Source organism: Argopecten irradians, chromosome 7 (assembly GCF_041381155.1).
Source record: "Argopecten irradians isolate NY chromosome 7, Ai_NY, whole genome shotgun sequence".
Taxonomy (NCBI): Eukaryota; Metazoa; Mollusca; class Bivalvia; order Pectinida; family Pectinidae; genus Argopecten; species Argopecten irradians.
Window position 1 is genome coordinate 3,077,327 of NC_091140.1, and position 5,792 is coordinate 3,083,118.

A 5,792-nucleotide genomic window follows, 5' to 3' on the forward strand; every position below is an offset into this window, starting at 1 on the left:
GAATTCTGTTGTCTTTTTCATGTCCGTCATTACCAGAAATGATGTAGTGTTACTGAGAGATAAGTTATGACTCCAGTTCATACTTTCTGTTTTCAGATAGATGTTGCAGCAGGAGCAAGGTCTCCCAATTACATAATGTATAGTCACTTTCTGATCAATTAGAGTTACTTCCCTTTGTTTTACAATCACGTATTTGTGTATATTAAGTGTTATGATCCAGTTACTTCCCTTTGTTTTACTATCATGGTATTTGTGTATATTAAGTGTTATGATCCAGTTACTTCCCTTTGTTTTACTATCATGGTATTTGTGTATATTAAGTGTTATGATCCAGTTACTTCCCTTTGTTTTACTATCATGGTATTTGTGTATATTAAGTGTTATGATCCAGTTACTTCCCTTTGTTTTACTATCATGGTATTTGTGTATATTAAGTGTTATGATCCAGTTACTTCCCTTTGTTTTACTATCATGTTATTTGTGTATATTAAGTGTTATGATCCAGTTACTTCCCTTTGTTTTACTATCATGGTATTTGTGTATATTAAGTGTTATGATCCAGTTACTTCCCTTTGTTTTACTATCATGGTATTTGTGTATATTAAGTGTTATGATCCAGTTACTTCCCTTTGTTTTACTATCATGGTATTTGTGTATATTAAGTGTTATGATCCAGTTACTTCCCTTTGTTTTACTATCATGGTATTTGTGTATATTAAGTGTTATGATCCAGTTACTTCCCTTTGTTTTACTATCATGGTATTTGTGTATATTAAGTGTTATGATCCAGTTACTTCCCTTTGTTTTACTATCATGGTATTTGTGTATATTAAGTGTTATGATCCAGTTACTTCCCTTTGTTTTTTACTATCATGGTATTTGTGTATATTAAGTGTTATGATCCAGTTACTTCCCTTTGTTTTACTATCATGGTATTTGTGTATATTAAGTGTTATGATCCAGTTACTTCCCTTTGTTTTACTATCATGGTATTTGTGTATATTAAGTGTTATGATCCAGTTACTTCCCTTTGTTTTACTATCATGGTATTTGTGTATATTAAGTGTTATGATCCAGTTACTTCCCTTTGTTTTACTATCATGGTATTTGTGTATATTAAGTGTTATGATCCAGTTACTTCCCTTTGTTTTACTATCATGGTATTTGTGTATATTAAGTGTTATGATCCAGTTACTTCCCTTTGTTTTACTATCATGGTATTTGTGTATATTAAGTGTTATGATCCAGTTACTTCCCTTTGTTTTACTATCATGGTATTTGTGTATATTAAGTGTTATGATCCAGTTACTTCCCTTTGTTTTACTATCATGGTATTTGTGTATATTAAGTGTTATGATCCAGTTACTTCCCTTTGTTTTACTATCATGGTATTTGTGTATATTAAGTGTTATGATCCAGTTACTTCCCTTTGTTTTACTATCATGGTATTTGTGTATATTAAGTGTTATGATCCAGTTACTTCCCTTTGTTTTACTATCATGGTATTTGTGTATATTAAGTGTTATGATCCAGTTACTTCCCTTTGTTTTACTATCATGGTATTTGTGTATATTAAGTGTTATGATCCAGTTACTTCCCTTTGTTTTACTATCATGGTATTTGTGTATATTAAGTGTTATGATCCAGTTACTTCCCTTTGTTTTACTATCATGGTATTTGTGTATATTAAGTGTTATGATCCAGTTACTTCCCTTTGTTTTACTATCATGGTATTTGTGTATATTAAGTGTTATGATCCAGTTACTTCCCTTTGTTTTACTATCATGGTATTTGTGTATATTAAGTGTTATGATCCAGTTACTTCCCTTTGTTTTACTATCATGGTATTTGTGTATATTAAGTGTTATGATCCAGTTACTTCCCTTTGTTTTACTATCATGGTATTTGTGTATATTAAGTGTTATGATCCAGTTACTTCCCTTTGTTTTACTATCATGGTATTTGTGTATATTAAGTGTTATGATCCAGTTACTTCCCTTTGTTTTACTATCATGGTATTTGTGTATATTAAGTGTTATGATCCAGTTACTTCCCTTTGTTTTACTATCATGGTATTGTGTGTGTATATTAAGTGTTATGATCCAGTTACTTCCCTTTGTTTTACTATCATGGTATTTGTGTATATTAAGTGTTATGATCCAGTTACTTCCCTTTGTTTTACTATCATGGTATTTGTGTATATTAAGTGTTATGATCCAGTTACTTCCCTTTGTTTTCCTATCATGGTATTTGTGTATATTAAGTGTTATGATCCAGTTACTTCCCTTTGTTTTATTATGATGTGATATGTTATTAGTGTTATGATCCAGTTACTTCCCTTTGTTTTACTATCATGGTATTTGTGTATATTAAGTGTTATGATCCAGTTACTTCCCTTTGTTTTACTATCATGGTATTTGTGTATATTAAGTGTTATGATCCAGTTACTTCCCTTTGTTTTACTATCATGGTATTTGTGTATATTAAGTGTTATGATCCAGTTACTTCCCTTTGTTTTACTATCATGGTATTTGTGTATATTAAGTGTTATGATCCAGTTACTTCCCTTTGTTTTACTATCATGGTATTTGTGTATATTAAGTGTTATGATCCAGTTACTTCCCTTTGTTTTACTATCATGGTATTTGTGTATATTAATGTTATGATCCAGTTACTTCCCTTTGTTTTACTATCATGGTATTTGTGTATATTAAGTGTTATGATCCAGTTACTTCCCTTTGTTTTACTATCATGGTATTTGTGTATATTAAGTGTTATGATCCAGTTACTTCCCTTTGTTTTACTATCATGGTATTTGTGTATATTAAGTGTTATGATCCAGTTACTTCCCTTTGTTTTACTATCATGGTATTTGTGTATATTAAGTGTTATGATCCAGTTACTTCCCTTTGTTTTACTATCATGGTATTTGTGTATATTAAGTGTTATGATGTACTTCCCTTTGTTTTACTATCATGGTATTTGTGTATATTAAGTGTTATGATCCAGTTACTTCCCTTTGTTTTACTATCATGGTATTTGTGTATATAAGTGTTATGATCCATTTACTTCCCTTTGTTTTACTATTATGGTATTTGTGTATATTAAGTGTTATGATCCAGTTACTTCCCTTTGTTTTACTATCATGGTATTTGTGTATATTAAGTGTTATGATCCAGTTACTTCCCTTTGTTTTACTATCATGGTATTTGTGTATATTAAGTGTTATGATCCAGTTACTTCCCTTTGTTTTACTATCATGGTATTTGTGTATATTAAGTGTTATGATCCAGTTACTTCCCTTTGTTTTACTATCATGGTATTTGTGTATATTAAGTGTTATGATCCAGTTACTTCCCTTTGTTTTACTATCATGGTATTTGTGTATATTAAGTGTTATGATCCAGTTACTTCCCTTTGTTTTACTATCATGGTATTTGTGTATATTAAGTGTTATGATCCAGTTACTTCCCTTTGTTTTACTATCATGGTATTTGTGTATATTAAGTGTTATGATCCAGTTACTTCCCTTTGTTTTACTATCATGGTATTTGTGTATATTAAGTGTTATGATCCAGTTACTTCCCTTTGTTTTACTATCATGGTATTTGTGTATATTAAGTGTTATGATCCAGTTACTTCCCTTTGTTTTACTATCATGGTATTTGTGTATATTAAGTGTTATGATCCAGTTACTTCCCTTTGTTTTACTATCATGGTATTTGTGTATATTAAGTGTTATGATCCAGTTACTTCCCTTTGTTTTACTATCATGGTATTTGTGTATATTAAGTGTTATGATCCAGTTACTTCCCTTTGTTTTACTATCATGGTATTTGTGTATATTAAGTGTTATGATCCAGTTACTTCCCTTTGTTTTACTATCATGGTATTTGTGTATATTAAGTGTTATGATCCAGTTACTTCCCTTTGTTTTACTATCATGGTATTTGTGTATATTAAGTGTTATGATCCAGTTACTTCCCTTTGTTTTACTATCATGGTATTTGTGTATATTAAGTGTTATGATCCAGTTACTTCCCTTTGTTTTACTATCATGGTATTTGTGTATATTAAGTGTTATGATCCAGTTACTTCCCTTTGTTTTACTATCATGGTATTTGTGTATATTAAGTGTTATGATCCAGTTACTTCCCTTTGTTTTACTATCATGGTATTTGTGTATATTAAGTGTTATGATCCAGTTACTTCCCTTTGTTTTACTATCATGGTATTTGTGTATATTAAGTGTTATGATCCAGTTACTTCCCTTTGTTTTACTATCATGGTATTTGTGTATATTAAGTGTTATGATCCAGTTACTTCCCTTTGTTTTACTATCATGGTATTTGTGTGTATATTAAGTGTTATGATCCAGTTACTTCCCTTTGTTTTACTATCATGGTATTTGTGTATATTAAGTGTTATGATCCAGTTACTTCCCTTTGTTTTACTATCATGGTATTTGTGTATATTAAGTGTTATGATCCATTACTTCCCTTTGTTTTACTATCATGGTATTTGTGTATATTAAGTGTTATGATCCAGTTACTTCCCTTTGTTTTACTATCATGGTATTTGTGTATATTAAGTGTTATGATCCATTTACTTCCCTTTGTTTTACTATCATGGTATTTGTGTATATTAAGTGTTATGATCCAGTTACTTCCCTTTGTTTTACTATCATGGTATTTGTGTATATTAAGTGTTATGATCCAGTTACTTCCCTTTGTTTTACTATCATGGTATTTGTGTATATTAAGTGTTATGATCCAGTTACTTCCCTTTGTTTTACTATCATGGTATTTGTGTATATTAAGTGTTATGATCCAGTTACTTCCCTTTGTTTTACTATCATGGTATTTGTGTTTATTAAGTGTTATGATCCAGTTCCTTCCCTTTGTTTTACTATCATGGTATTTGTGTATATTAAGTGTTATGATCCAATAATATGGAGTTCTACAGTGGGGCAGTCTAACATAGACTTTTTCGTTTTTTTGTAAATTTTAGATCTTGGTTTATTTAAAGATGCTCCACTGCCGACAGAGCATAAACGATATTCATCAATTTAACAACAATTGGTGAATATTCATGTTTATATATGTCTAATTAACACAAAAAATGATATGAAGTTATTTATTTTGCTTTTGGTGCATGCACAATCAATACTTCATTCCATATACCAGGTAGGACATAGTGCAACAGATTTTTTCGGGATGCAAATAATTATTTTCAATATTTTTGTCTTGAAGTAAAATTAGAAGCTCAAACTTTTCAATGGTGGTAATGGTGTAAAGTAAGTTACTTTTGTAACTGAAGAAAAATACTAAATTGTCTGCTCCTGTTTTTGATAGCGAAAAAATGCCTTTTGTCAGCAATGGAGCATCTTTAAGTTTCGAGATCCCACAGATAACCTCATTACATGAAGATTCAAAATGGATGATCAAGGTACTGGTTTTTCCCTCTTTACCCTTAAGAGGTTAGGCATGACCTTTGGCCTTGAAATGTGACCTGCACCATACAAAAGTTCATTAGTGGAAGTACAATACTGTAAACCAACTCTCGCATTGTGATTAAATTTTGCAGATTTCATTTACAAGTAGAAATCGCAAAAATGCACTGGTGCATAAAAAGTGTAAAGCATAGGTGCAGTGGAAACTTATGGTTCTTAAATGTGAAGGTAAATTGCCATGAAAAAGTACTAAGGCATGGAAACGCAAAAATTATGTCACCTCAAAAATGAGTTGGTGTACAGCAAGACTACTACCTGGGAAATACAAGACAACGAGAGG